General features: G+C 40.5%; 1 pseudogene; it reads left to right on the top strand.

Moving 5' to 3' along the window:
• LOC148040641 (protein NARROW LEAF 1-like) overlaps nucleotides 1–13,283 on the top strand; it is a 39,210-nt pseudogene extending 25,927 nt beyond the window's left edge.
• The last annotated feature ends 2,832 nt before the right edge of the window (nucleotides 13,284–16,115 follow it).

Here is a 16,115-nt window from a genome sequence, read left to right as displayed (position 1 = left end):
TGCAGTGCATGGTGTCCTTAGGGAAGCATGTGGTGTTGTCCCACACTTGAGGATCTAGTTTGTGTACAAGGGAGGTGTTGTGGGTGTGACTTAGGGAGACAGGTCTAACCATAGGTGGTGAGAAAAACTCCCTAATAGGTGTGACTTTCCCTTGATGTGCCATGAGTGTGAAGCCAGGGGCACATGAATGACTAGGGAGTTAGGCATGAAGCTGGTTTCAAATGGTTCTCCAGACATAAGCATTCAAATTGACTTCCTCCAGGGCTCCTACTACAATGATTTCAAGCATGGGCACTTAGATTCTTGTCATAAGTGCAGTGTACCTATGATTCGAGAAGAGTACATGCACCAATTTTGCTTGCAGCTAGACGGTAGCATCAGGAATGTCAACTAAGCTAATTCCAATGTTAGTGTATAATCTTGACTTTGTCATCTTCATCATGTTGTAGAAATCCCTCTTTTGTCTTTTTCCTTGTACATTTGCTAGTCCTAATGCTTTCTCCACCAATTGAGGCCACCTCAGTGCAACCTCGACCTTCCTAGGAGAGCCTCCTTACCGAATATTTAGGGTGCCATTGCCCTTGCTTGCATCAAAGGTCCTTAAGAACTCAATGCATCAGTTGTGGTCGATCTATTGGCTAGATTTTCCATGTATTTGTGAAGGTTGTGCTAGTCAATCATCCTCTTCATTGCATCTTTAGCATTTATCATTTATTTTAGGTTGTTGATGCTATGGTACTTGAGTTGGTTGAAGACTCTTATCTCCAAGGTCAACCAATACCTATTATGGTCTTCTTTTGAGAATGGAATTTGTGCTACCATTTTGGGTTATTTTCAAGACATGATTTCTATTAGTTCACTTGCAAGACCATTTTTCAACATGAAAGTAAAAGATTGCAACTTTATGTGTTGAAATAAGGGGACTTCAAAGATAGATAGAAAATTTTGCTTGAGGCAGCCCATAAACTCTAAGCAAGCATTTCCTAACTATTCTTCTTAAGTGCAAAGTTTATTTATCCATGTTTTTACTTTTGGGTTTTGATCTCAAAGTTTTCTTCCTCTCTACCTTCCCTTTTTATGATTTATCATTCATGTTCCTCTAAGGTTTTGTCTCGAGGAAGTTACTATATATACATCCTCTACATCACGTGCATTCAATGCCTATTTATAAATATCCTTATCTGTGAATTTTTCTTGAATAAAACATAAACCTTTTCTATTCAATATGTAAATAATCCCTTTATATTACACCCTTCTATATGTAAAAAATGTATAAAAATGGTATTTTAAAAATACCTTATTTTGAACCCACTTGATGCACACATATATTCATGAGTAACTTACCCGAGGGTTTTGTTTCCACCTTACCCTCCCCCCTCGAGAATGATGCGAATCCTTCCTAGGATTGGAGGATGGAGGGTGAAGGGAATTAAGCACATGGGTGTGATACTTTTACTTTTTCATGAGCCAAGTGTAAAAGTCCAAGTTGTACTCTAAGGTGGCATGATGGTCCATGTCCTGAGGTCGAATGTTGACACATGTGATGTAGGTCAAGACATTAGTTAGGAGTCACCAGAGTTGATAGGCTAGCAATGTGTAGTTCTTCCTCACTCAAGATGTGATCCAAGTAAGGAGGGGCCATAACATGATCTTCTAAGGGGCGATTACGGGTGATGGCTTTAGTACTTTGAAGGAGATAGGAGCTACATAAGTTGGATCATACTCGGCTATTTTGATGGCAGCTCTCTACTTGGCATTGGTCATGATTTGATAGTCCTTTTGTTCCCATGGGAGACAAAGATCATACCACTTTTGTAGAAATCACGAGTCAAATTCGGCTAGTGTTTTTAGTTCTACTGATTCCTAACGGGCTGTACAGATTTTGCTCTTGCTATAGAATGTGATTAGCCATTGTTTGTGAGCTTGCTCTTGAGAAATTCCATTGGCAATCAACTCCTCAACTACCATGAGGACTTTGACAAACATGAATTTCGATTCTTTCTAGGTGCATGGTAGCATGCATACATTAGTTGTCCCAAAGGCTCTTCTAGAAGACCTAAGTCAAAACCACTCATAGCTTTTAGCAAGCATAGTGAAGGTGGCATCCAAATGTCAAATGCAAGTGACCAAGACATCCATCATGTTCTCCACTAAATCAGAGGGTAAAGTGAGAATAGATTAATGCTCGTAAGAGGGTCTAAGCTTGCAAGAGGTTGGGGTTTGAATTGGTTAAATAACTTAGCAATTGATGCTTGGTACATGGATTGGTCAATAGAGCTCTCATTGGTGATTTCTGTGAGGGGCTTATTTGGGGGCATCAAGATTGCACTAATTTATGCTTGTGGAATAGCAAGGACACTCAGAGTGTTGTTTTTTGTCGATTGAGAGGCAATAAGTTTTAGTTTCGGTCAATAGACCCATTGAGACTCTATGGGTTTGATGGATTTTAGTTTAGGAAATATCTCAGTTCTAGGCGGCTTTGAAGCTTTTGGAGATATGCTAGGAGGTGGCGATTGAGGGGTGTGCATGTGCCACTCATGATCTTAGTAAACTAAATCCAATGTTTGCCTTCATAATAGTCTTGAGCATGGAACATAGTTTTAGGCATCCCCATTGTGACTTGGTCATTTTTTTGGTTCTACACCACCAACTTTGTCGCCGAGGCTGAGGGCACGATGTTCCGAGATTATGGGTTTCAACACCTGTTTGAGCAGCTGCTTTTTGTGGGCTTTTGTGTGTTTTCTTTGGGTTATAGCTGATGGCTCTTAGCAGGGTGGGAAAAGTCACAAACCCCCTCCTTCAACTTTGTGCCAGGTACTTCTATTGTTGGCAATGCGAGCTTAAGTAGGGCCACAATACCCTTGCAGAAAGCTGTCACTATTCACACATGACCAATGTCGAGGTGAATGCATTGCATGTTGTAGTCAACGTTGCAATGGGCTTTCTTCTTGAATGCATGTCCCAACAACGATTCCCTAACAATAGCCTTAGTGTTAGGTAACACATAGAAGATCATAGGGAGGCTTTCAGTCTCGATAGAGACCACTACTTTACACTTTCCCAGTAATGGGTAGGACTGCCCCCCCCCAAACAAGTTGAGCTTAGCATTCATGGGTTGCAATTGGGATTGACCAATGAGAGTCCAATGCTCATGTGTAAGGATGTTGAAGTTAGCTCCCTCATTGATAAGCATATCAAAAGAGTGTAATTTTTGAGTAGCCACTATTATTGGCAAGTAAGCACGTGCTATTGTTTTCTCATCTATATCCTTGATCTTTGTGATAGTGGCCACTCTTACATTTAGAGGGGCTTGTAGCATTGTGGTGGCTCATGCAACAGATGGATTAGAGGATAGTACTTCTTGAGGTGACTACCATTGAAGAAGCCTATGCCATCATCCTCTAAGGTATGGATCTCAACATTGCTAGTTCGACTAGTGTTGTGGACTTTGAAGGGCCCCAATCCTTTGAATTTCATTTTCTGCTTGTGGCGCTTCACAAAGTATTGGCACACAAGGTCACCTTACTTGAAGTCACGCTGTTTGATATGTTTGTCAAACCAAAACTTGTGTCGTGATTTTTCAAAAATTAACTCATGGGTAGCAAAGAGTCAGATCTCAAAAAGAGGCTCTAGCTCTACTAGGCATTCCATCCATGTCTCCTTTCCATCCCATCTCTCTTGTACTACTTTCAAGCTTGGAGTGAAAAAAATCTATTGGTAAGATTACTTCAGTCGTGTAGGTTAGCTAAAAGGGTATTTGCCCCACTTCCATTTTATAGGTTGTCCTATATGCCCATAACGTTGCCATGAGCTAATTATCCAAGTTCCTATGTGAGGCACACATCACTTTAGTAAGGACATTCATTAGGATTTTGTTCGTGAATCCCACCTAACCATTGGCTTGAGGGTAGTAGGGTAATAATTTCCTATAGATGATGAGGAATGTGGATAGTAAATGATCAATTACTTCATGAAGTGTGTGCCTTGGTCTCTAAGTAGCTTGATGGGGCAACCGAATCGTGAGATCACGTGCTCCCAAAGGAACTTAGCCCTAGTCCTAGCATCGTTCTTCATGGTGGCTCCACATTTTGTGAGATAGTCAGTGGCTACTATGATATCTCATGCCTGTAGGACCGTATGGCTAAGCACACTAACTCTTGCTCTTGCGTCTACAATCCCTTTCTTGTGATGTCTCCTAATGCCACCACTGGTAGGACTACATGTATCTCTATGCCCTCCCAAAAAGCATTTAGATGTAAGAACTTAGACACTAAATTTAGTGTTAGGCTTGGTATCTGTGTGGCTGCATCATGGTCATGTAACTCGACTACTCCTAGCTTGTTAGATCCCTCTATCCATTGCTGTAACTCTCACCAAAATGAGAAAATTTTCCTAAGGAGATCCTCTAATGGAAGAGTTATAGGGGTGGATATCAATGCTATAGGCAAGCTACTAGCTTTTCTTGCATTGTGTAGTTTGCCCACCTGTGGTGCCTAAGCTTCATCTTTGTGGTGCTGCACGGAGTGCGGAAGCTTCTCTGGATTCTATGCAAGTAGGCAAGACCGGTATGCTCACACTAGAGAGCTCATTGATTTCATCTTCCATGATGGGTTCCACATCTTTTAGGTGTGCTTGGGCTTCTCTCACCCACTCCTTGACCTTATCAACCACTTCTAATTGGTACCTGGGATTTGGATATTCTCCAATATGGGCACTTCCCTTTTCTACTATCTTAGGAGTAGATGTCTCTACTTTTGCATTCGTGACTTGCTTCCCCTTTGGTAACGTAGTGGCACTATCACATTTGAGTGCAATTTGTGTCTCAACTCTCTTTCTTATTCTCCTACAACTCCTCTTCCCTATGGAGGCTGCATCAAGGTTGCTTGGTCTAGGTAATGAGACACTAGCCTGCCTTGTTCTACAGCCTAGTCATGACATTCAAAGAGATGGGAGTGGCCTCGCCATCAAGTGTCTCCACTCCAAATAGCCCCAAAGGTATAGATGGCACGATAGTTGAACTGGTGGATGATTTCTTTTTAGGGCACTCGGCATCTCAAGTCAGCCTTTTCTCAATTTTCTTACTCTCATTTAGGGCAATGAGATGAGATGTATCTGGGGTAGCCATAAGTCCAACATGCGATAGGTTCTTCGTTTTGACTAGGGCATCTACCCCTTGCCTGACCTAATGCCATCACCGCTGTAATTGGTCTCAAATCCATTAGAATGGGATTACCCTCTTCATCATAGGAGACATAAGGATTTATGTACGTCTCTTTCTCATTTGTCTCCTCGATATAATGCACAGGAGCATTACTTGGTGGATAGGTCACAAAGGGTCTAGGTGGTCTAGATATCCCTATGTGGTTGATCTCCATCCTAGGGATAGTTGGCCTTGAATCATTGGGTGCTGGAAGAGCTAATGAAGCTCCCATTCCATAAGGCAGTAGCCTATTTCCAAGGTAGTAAGGCTGATTGTATGGCTGTGGGTATGGAAACCACCTTGGCAATTGGCAATACATTGCATCATGACCAAACCTACTGCCATTGGCACATGATCTAGATGTAGGATTCATGCACTTGCACTGCAAAAGGTGGTTTCCTCAGCAATGCATGCATTGCACATGAGTTGTGCGGACCTTCTCATCATCTCTTGAAGCTTAGCCAACTCTAGCTTCACATTTGCCAACTCTTGGCTCTAATTGATATACATTCCCTTGTCTTGGGTACTTTGGTTAGATCTTTCACCAATTGTTATAGCCCTTTTTGAAGTTCTAGAGATAGTGATGTCTCAAGTTGTGGGTCTTGAACTCCTCTCCTTGAGTAGGTCATCCACTTGTATGGCTTCTTCGAAGACCCTAGCTAGCACATCCCTTTACAGGGTTGAGTTTCTCACCAAGGCCTTTTAAAGATCTTTGCTTTGGATTCCACTTATGAGCAACACGGAGATTGCTCATTTGCTAGGCCACTTTGCAGCTGGAATTCTCTTAAAAACACATGTGGACATTGATGATGGACCGCCTGGTTAGATGGGTCCACACATCTACACTTAGCACGTCGGTGGTCATTATGACTCTCACATAGCCACTGACTCAATACTTATTATATTCAGGTTGTTACACCTATTTACAGCTAGCATAGTTATAGCGCTAGTCGACTAGTGTAGTCGGTTATGCATTGTTTGACTTAGTAGGCCACTTTCCTTTATGTTGTATCTTATCTATACTTTGTGTACATTGTAAAGTGTGTGGAAGAAGAAGAAGAAATCAGCAAGAAAACGTTTTGGCCTCCATCTCTCTTCTTGTCTCTTGAGTGAGCTTCTCCTTGTGCATTCTATGTGTGTTCGGCGCAGCATCTTGAGCAAGTCCCCCCACCACGCGATTCTTGACAATAGTCTTGAATATCCTCCTTGTACTTTTGATTGATGTTCATCAATCTAACGATGAGGTTGTCAAAGTATCTTTCCTCAAAGAATCTCTTGATGAAGATACTCTTGAGGTTATTAAAGTCATGTGTTCGACATTGTCTAGATTAGTGTACCACATACGTCCTTTGTCTCCTAGATAAAGTCCAAAAGCTTGTGCTCATTGAGTTAGGTCTATGAAGCCCTTCGCCTCACATACTTTCTCAACTACTCAACAAAGCCGTATGGTTCATTATTAGGGTGATACTTGTCGATTTGCCTAACAACTACAGGTATCTTGGTCTGGCTCTTAGAGTTTAGGGTCATTCCTAGTCCTACTAGTAACGTAGTCACTAGAGGTGCTCCGCAGCTATGTTGTCTAAGAGTCACTTTGTGAGAAGCTCGCTTAGCATAAGATTAGCCTCTAACGCTTTCTCCCTCTTAGCACATTCAGTCCTATCTCTTGGGTCTTTTGGTGATAGCTAAGACATGTTGAACCTTGTGCATTTCTATGTCTTATCTCAGCCTTTGAGCTCGTTGTTCTAGATTGTAAGTGGCTATGCCTTGCAATGCTTTCCTTACCAATTTTGCCTCTTCCTCAAGGTCAACTATGATGTCCTTATTTGGCCTACCGTGATGCTCCATCTTGGTTTGCAAGTCATATCGATTGACTATCTATTGGATTTTGAATGTGAAATCTCCCATGTCAAGTACATCAATTTTGTGATTGGTGCTAGGGCCACACATGTCAGCTATTTCCTGAGCCACTAAGGTGTCAATCAGGTTGATCTGGTTAGGCAACATCCAGTGCCAATTTTGGCATCTAATCCAATCTGAGTCTAGGTTCAATTTTGATTCTTTGATTTTTGGGTGAGTGTCCGATTAGACAGAGAGAGTTAGTTTGATTTCAATTCTCGTGTTGGTATCCAATTCCAATTTTGACAATCGGACATTCCTGGTCGAATTGGATCATCTGATCCCCTTGGTGTGCAAACTCATAGTGTGGCTCAAATTTGATTTCTTTGGGCGTGATTCTCAACCCCAAGGTCTTGGAAGCTCAAGATATGATCTATGGATGTAAACAATTGAGATAGCTCACCTGTAGATGTCCTCTATACTCAAGTTGCATGAATTGATGCAATCTCCACTCCCTTGGCCTCATGTAGCAACTTGTTCGCTCTCTCTCTCTCTCAAATTTGCAAATAAAAATGAGTTTTTTCTCCCTTCCTAAGGGTCTTAAACCCCCTTGCCATCAATACCCCTTCAATGCCCTTTTCTCTTTCTTTTCGGATTCCAACCTCATTTTCCTCTTTGCACCTTGATTCAAGCCTATTGTTACAACAAAACCCTATTGTGTCTTTCCTTCATTTTCCCTTATTTTTTCCTATCTAAATTCCTACAAATGCCTACAGATAAGAAGAAAATATAGATGCTAATCAATGAATATCAAATGCCCCTTCTCCTACCTATCTACCTCAAGCACCAATTCATAGGAAACCCTACTTCAATGTTTAATTCGCAGCACGCAAGCACTGAAGGCTTGAATCCATTGATCTCGGCGTGACAATACCAAAATGTGTAAGATTTATCTTGACCATCAAGACCTGCGGACCACTTATTGCTTCAAGTTTTAAAAGCCAAGTGCAATGGCTACCTCTCACATAGCCGTATCAGCTCTCACACCTACGAGTGTAGTGAGCTTACCTCCACGCTTGATTGAAGTCCTTTTACCTGAAGCACTTTGGTAGCTCCATGATCCAAGGTGCAAGCTCAAGCAAGCTTGATCCTCAAACAAGCTTGATCCTCAAGCTCCAAGCTCCATGCTCCATTGCCATGTGCTGAAACAAGAGAAGAGAAGAGAAGAAAAAGAAGAGAGGAGAAGATGGAGAGCTTCTCCACCATGGTCCCTCACCCTCACACACTCACTCCCTCACTCCCTCACTCCCTTATAATCCCTCTCTCAAGCAAGCAAACAAGAAGAAGAAGAAGAAGAAGAAGAAGAGAAGAGGAAAGCTAGTTTTGGGTAGCCACACACAAGAATGAGCTTCTTCATTCACCTTTCAACTTTTATACATGCCCTCATTCCTTTTGGGCACCCACCCCTTTCTTATATGACTGACCATTTAGCCTTGGTTCTCTTTTTCTACTCCCTTATATTTACATTGTGGCTTCACCATGCCCATCTACTTTTCAAAAATTGCACAGGAGGGAGCCTCACACTCTTTTACAAAGATTTAGGGTCGCCCTTGCATTTAAAAATGTGCCTCTTCCATTTTTGCACTCACCTTGGATTTTTAAGGTGTCTTTGTGCTTTTGGCCCTTTTTGCTCTCATTTCTACTATCATACTATTTTTTTTCCCTTTGCCTTGTATTTAAAAAATTTCTTTTGCTATTTTTTAAACTTTTTTGTCCTTGCACTAGGGGTTAAAACCCTCTATCTCTACTTTTCTCTCTACTCCTCTCTCTCATTCTGTTATTTTTTTGTATTTCTCTCTTCCTCTCTCTTTCTCTCTCTCTTTGTTTTTGTTTTTTCCTTCATCTCTTTCTCTCTCTCTCTCTCTCTCTCTCTCTCTCTCTCTCTCTCTCTCTCTCTCTCTCTCCCTCCATGTCTTTATTTGTCTCTCCAACCCTCTCTCTTTTTCTCACTCTCCTATGTCTCTTTACTTTGCCCTTCTTTTCTCTCTTCTTCCTCTCTCTCCCTTATCTATTTTTATCTCTCCTCACTCTCTATTTCTCTCCCAACCTATCTTTCTCTCTCTCTCTCTTTCTCTTTCTTTCTTTTCTTTCCTTCCTCTCTCTTTGTTTCTCCCTCCCCTCCATCTCCCTCATTGTTTCTCTTACTCACCCTTCTTCTCTTTACCTCCTTACAACTCTATATTTCTCTCTTCCCCTTTCTTTCCCTCCCTCTTTGTTTCCCTTCTTCTCTTTCTCTCCCTCTTTCTCTCTTCCTCTCCATCCCTCTCTCTCCCTCCTCTCTCCTTCTCTCTATAATGTATCTCTCCATAAAAAAAATAAAGAAAGAAAAGAAGAAAATGCAAAAAAAAAGCAAGAAGAGGCAATGTAACTTTCTCAAAGTCTCAAATATGAAACCCTTTGCACCTCCCTTTCATGGCTTCCCTCCCTTCTCCTTTGCACCCTTGTTCTTCTTCTTCACGTATAATGGCGGTGGTGATGGCAATGGTGCTGATGAGCTCTCCCTTCCTCCCTCTCTCTCTTTGCCTCTCTCTCTATCTCAAAGATTTAAGCTCTCTCGCTCTCTCTTTCATTCTCTTTTTCACATGGTTTCAAGAAATTCCACACTTGGATTTTCAACATTTTTTTCTCAAAGAAACATCACTATCTATGTCACTATTGGCATTGTTAATAGCATCTCTATTGATGTCTCTAATAGAGAGGGGAAGAGAGAAGAAAGGGAGATAAAGGGAGCTTCATGAAAATTAGAGAGGTGGAGGGAGAGAGAAATAGAGAGATGGATGGAGGGTGAGAGAGAGAGGGTGAGGGAGAGGGAGAGAAACAATGGGGGGGAGAGAGAAGGAAGAAAAAGAGATGAAGTTTCATTAAAAATAGAAAGATGGAGGGAGACACAATGAGGGAGAGAGAGGGGGTGAGATAAACAAAGAGAGGGAGAGAGAAAGAAAGAGAAAGATAAGGAAGGGGGAGAGAAAAGAAGCGAGAGGGTGACAAAGAAAAATACAAAGATGGAGGAGAAGAGAAAAATAGAGAAAGAGGGGGAGAGAATTATACAAAGATGAAAGGAGATAGAAAAAGAGAGATGGAGAGAAAAAAGAAAAATAATAAGAGACAGAGGGAGAGAGAGAAAAAGAGAGATGGAGAAAAACAACAAGATAAAAAGAGGAAGGGAGATCTTGCTTCCCATTCCTTTGTTTTTTAAGTTTCTTATTTTCTCTATTTAATTTTTTGTATGGAGAAATGGATGGGAAAGAAATAGAGAGGGAGGGGGACACAAATAGAGAGATGGTGGAAAATATAAGAATAAAGAGCGACTGAGAGTGAGAAAGAAAAGTAGAGACTAAAATGAAAGAAGAGAAACAAATGTATATTTTTTGCTAGCATAGATAAACTGGACAATGATGATGGTCATGATATCCAAGATCATAAGGCATATCTCAATCAGCATGTCACATAGCCTTGCACTCAATCAATGCAAGTTGGCAATTCAATGAAAGTGTCACTTGTCTATAAACCATGTATGACACTTTGACAAGTTTCAATCAAAGATCATTGACCATGTAATCTTGAACTTTAAGCTAATAGTAAAAGAAATCATCTACTATCACAAGTTAAAAATGGTCGCTTCCAAGAAAAATGCCACCATTTTCAGTTTTCTATGAGTTTCATATTGGAACCACTTACACATCAACCATTTATTAGATCCCATGTACATTTTTAAAAATATGAGCAGCTTATTGTGGGACCATATCACAAGAAAGAGAGAAAATGTAGGGGCACAAATGGATTTAAAGTAGGTTGGAAAGATGGTGGCACTTTGGCTATACCCTAACTTGGCAACTTAGCCTTACAGAAGGGTAATGTAACAGGATGACTACTCAACCTCTTGAAAATTAGACTTGCACTAGAACCTGCCAACCTTGTTCCAAGGAGTGGCAAATCTATTTTGTGATTCAAACATAAAGCCATGTGACGTTGCAACTTGTTGTACGAGACAAGTGTTGCACCTAACTTGTGGGATCATTTCTCCCATCAAATGACATTCCTTAGTCAAGAAATACGTTTGGTCAAGATGTAGGGTTTGGGATGTCTTTTGATCCAACCCAACCCTAACCATACTAGGCCGACAATGTTTGGCCCTAGGGTTTCTAATTTCAAATAGACGTTTGGTATTTGGCCAATTTACCCTAGATCATTACTATATGGGTGTCCAATTAACCCTAACATTGCATGAATGTGGGTAGGACCTTTGGGATTGAAAGTCTTAACTTGGCATCCCAAGTGCGATACTAGGCAGAAATTTTAACGTACTAAACTTTACCTAGCGCATTGAGGTAACCATCGTTTGAGTTACCATTTGCAAGTGAATTACCTAATCGAACTAATTGTCTTGCGACAAGAAGTGATCTTCACTTAAAGATGATAATACTTTTTCCTAAAAAGATGTCAACATTCCATGCAAGTATCCAAATCATAGACTTTTCCTTCTATGCAACTGTAGGGTTTGCAATGACCAATTCTTTTCCTTTCTAAAATCATAATGATTGACAATTTGGGGGATAACTCGCATAAAACCTACATAGATTTACATTAAGAACTATGCCTATAAACCTCTCGTTTAATGCAATTGAATTCATGCTTTAACATGAAATGCATCTTTTTGTAAAACAACTTCGATAAAGAAGTTCATGCATGAGGAATGTCATAAGACTATTGTTGACTTAATCCATTCAGCGGCACTTAATTTGACTTAAAAATGCAAGCATCCTCGCATGCAACGAGTAAGTTCATGGTTTCCTTTTCATGCAATGCAATTCTTTGGATAACATCTAACGGATGTTAACGAATTACTAATGCAAATCACAACAAGTTATTGCCTAAATGAATTATGCGCTTGTTCTTTCTTGCGAGGAAGACAAGGATGCATTTAAACAAATTTTCATCCTTTTAACCTATGCAATATGTGTTTAGGAATGTCACTTTGGAAATGCAAGAAAAGTGCAACATGCAACTAAAACTTGTAAGATGAATGAATAATTACATTCATAACTTCCTCATGAAATTTAAACGTGCCTAATGCATTCCTTTTATGCGGAATTAAACTTCTAAGAACCTGGGCATAAGGACTCACAGCGATGTCCACGTGTAGACCTAGTTTGGAGGCTCCCGCATGAGCACCTTGCATCTTTTGTTTGGGGGCCATCGATGACGTAGACTCTTGACTCCGCAACTCGTCCTTGCCTTTATCCAATCTATGAACTTCCTCTAGCCTTGGGCAAATCAGTCTCAAAATCCGCGTACTCCCTCCCTTGTGCAGAAATTATCCTTACAAGGCATGGTTATAAAAATCCGAGGAAGGCCATGTGCACAAGGCTTATGGAAGTCTAACTTTAGAAGCTTCTATTTGGAAGCTTCTATGCTTCTGGATCAGGACAGAAATGACATGGGGGGGAAAAATGATTGGAAAAGGGGGGGGGGGGGGGGGGAGATAACAACGAAGAGGATGACGATGATGATGGTGGTGAGGACGATGGTGGCGCAGCACAGCATGGCGACAACAATGGGCAGCGGCGGTGGTTATGGTGGCTCCTCCACGACAGGCGGACATCATAGAAATCTTCGTCTCCCTCCCTCCTTCACATGCTCCAGGGGGGTCATATAGGCTGGGGGTGGGGGGGGAGATAGCCACACACATGGCTTGTGTGCATGCATCCTCCCTCATGCTTCCCCACACCACTTAGCTCTACTCCCTCTCACATTCCTCCCCCTACCATGCATTAGCTGAGGGGGAGGGGTTTATTATTTAAAAAAATTGCACTAAAGTTATCCATTAATCCCCTTTTTCCCCATGAAGGGTGTTCCCATGCGGCTTGCGGGTTTTAGCCTCAGCCTTATTTGCACAACACGGTTGGGGTTTATTAATGCGCATGTGGGGTAAGCATTTAACTGCCAAGTTTTTATGATGTGGGAGATTACTTTGGGATGCCTTATTGCGCAGGGTGTGCGGGGTTTAAGGTCGACTTAATATTTCGAGCGGAAATATTACATTTTAAGAGTACTTTAGTATATGTATTTTAATTAATATTCTCTTTTACAAAGTTATGTTATCATGATTTACCTAAATCCTTATATTGATTATACTAATATCATTTTTTGATTATGCAGGTTACCTTTGACAATACCCAAAGAGTAGGATGAGTCAAAGGATGATAGATACAAAGTTATAGGAGATCTTCATGCGTATATCTCTGGATTAGATAGCCCAATTTAGAGAAATTGTAGACCAAGAGTTTTCTTGGTCATCATCTTGTTGTTCTATGTGTGCTTTATCTTAGTACACTCTGATGCTTTGACCTCTAGTAGGTGGAGTTGATGCTCCAGACTAGCCTTGAGGGAGGCGTAAGGACGCCTCGCTTAATTAGTGGAGGAAGTGGTTCTAGGAGATACTAGAGAGATTTAGATGTTGTGATCCCATGGCCAATTTCTAATTCTCACTCTCATAATACATATTCTAGAAAGGATGGCGCAAATGGGTATTGTGGAGGCATCAATGTAGTGTCTCTCTCTTGTCAACTGGACACTTATCACCTCCAAGATTTATCACATCTTTAGGGATATCTACTCTCATGACTCCAAGTTTCACTGAGCTATCCAAAGGTGGCACCCCTATGGGTGCTACTCTGAGAGATACCATCCCCACATAGGTACGCCAAATGGACAAGGGTCTCCTGGTTATGTTTAGGACCATGGTTATAGGTGAGAGAGGACACACACTATACATACCCAACAAGGTACAAATACCTCATGGATGAGAAAACAGGTGCTATAATCATGAATGAAGAGGAGAGGAGGTTAATGGCTTGCATCAGAGAGTTGTGGCAACAAGTATTTATGCACAACATTTTAGACTATTCAAAAAATATACCAAAGAGAAGCAAAAACTATGTGATAGCATCCACACATGAGGAGTTCTTGATACCTATACAAGCAACAGAGAGATTCTCCACATGATCGATGATGGATTGTGTGCATACATGTCACATGGATGATTAGATGCATGCAAGGTAATCAAGAGTGGCATCTCAAAGCCCAAATGATTGGACGTTATGTCCATATTGGGGAATATGGAAATTTTCCATAAGTTTGGGACACGTGGTCAAATCTTTGGATTTGTCATAATTTGAACACTATAACTCCAAATCGAGTGCTCTATAGCTCAGTAGATTCTATTTTTCAAGTGCTTTCCAATGATAGGTCATATCATATGCTTTTGAGAAACTTATGGGCATTTTATCTGGGTGCCACCTTTTTAGTATTCAAAAAATGGGAATTGGAAAATTCCCAAACTCACTAATATTGTATTGGTAGAGGATTGGTGGAGACTCAAGGAGGAGGCCAGAGACTATCCAAGTTGATGATGGCAATAGTAGGATGTAGCAAGCACATGATTGGTGGTAGGGGTCATGTATCATTTGGGAAGTAGTGGCCATATAACTTATTTGGAATATTTTGTAAGATTTCTTTTAATTTTTCTCGTTTTCTTATTTAGAATATCACTTGTACTAATAACCTTATTTCTTATAATGCTACTTTGTTTTCTTTGCAACACTCTATCATAAACTGCAATTCTATAGGTTTCGAGACTCAGAATGGAGAGAGACACAATCTTATTGTACTCATGAATAGATTTTATATGCATGGTAGTCTAGTAAGTCAAGCCCCTTTCTTGTTTTCACTCATTAGTTTTTTTGTGATGCATTTTGTATTGTGGAAAAAGAGAGATAGGAAGAGAAAGAAAAATAGTAAGAGAGAGAGACATAGGGAGAAGGAAAGAGAGATGAAGTGAAAGATAAATATAGAGAGTGAGAGAGAGGAAGAGAGAAATAGGGAAATAAAAAGAGAATGAAAGAGAGGGGAAAAGAGAGAGATAAAGAGAGGGAGGGAGATAGTGCTTGTAATTTTTTTGTTTTTTAAGTTTCTTATTTTCTCTTAACTTTTGTTTGTGGAGAGATGGATAGGAAATAAATAGATAGGGAGAGGGACACAAATAGAGAGATAGAGGGAAAGATAAGAATAGAAAGCGAGAGAGAGGGAGAGAGAAAAGTAGAGAAATATGGAAAAAGAGAAAGCAATGAGAGAAAAAAAAGCATAATGCCTACCATAACATAAATGAAATGGACAATGATGATGGCCAAGACATTCAAGATCTTGAGGCGTATCTCAATCAGCGTGTGCCATGCCCTTGTGCTCAGTGCAAGCTAACAATTCAACAAAAACGTCACTTGTCTATAGAGCACATACAATGCTTTGATGAGTTTTAATTGAAGATCATAAACCAATCAGTCTTGGACTTTGAGCTAACAAAAGTGCGTACCAATCATGCTTTATATTCCAATTGTAATTGAATATCATATACAATATTATTAGATGTGCCTTGGAAATGTCTACAAAGAGATGTCATTCCGTCCCAAGAAATGAATCTATTGTAGCTCCCATAAGAAGAGCTCATGATCATATAACGGATGGAATGCCTAAGTCAATAAACCCATTGGAGGGCATACTACTAATTATGCCCTCAACATAAGAAGAGATCATGGGCCCTTTGGACCTTCCTCCAATCTTAGAGTCCAAGATGCAAGCAATGATCAATACATTACTGCCTATGGATGCTGTGTCATTTGATACATCAAGATAGGATGTCCATACCATTATATGATGGATGCCAGGTATCTCGCTTAAAGATGTTATTTATGCTCCTAAGTGCACAGGAAAAGTATGGATGGAGTGATGTGAGTGTGACTAAGTTGTTCAGGTATACAATATGCTTATTTGTCTTAAACTCCATTATAAAAATGGTTTTTATGCTTCTCAAAGGTACTTGTATTTTTTTAGGTTACTAAAATATCACATATTTCCACCTTAAAAAATGATGCTCGAGTCCATGATGCAGGACTGGTGTTACAAAATCTTGGCATGGACCACAACAATATTCATGCATGTGTCTATGATTGTGTTTTGTTTCAAG

The sequence above is a fragment of the Lygodium microphyllum genome, chromosome 2 (assembly GCF_053477565.2).
Source record: "Lygodium microphyllum isolate KBCC chromosome 2, Lygodium_microphyllum_v1.1.10, whole genome shotgun sequence".
Taxonomy (NCBI): Eukaryota; Viridiplantae; Streptophyta; class Polypodiopsida; order Schizaeales; family Lygodiaceae; genus Lygodium; species Lygodium microphyllum.
This window is presented reverse-complemented; position numbering and strand designations above follow the sequence as displayed.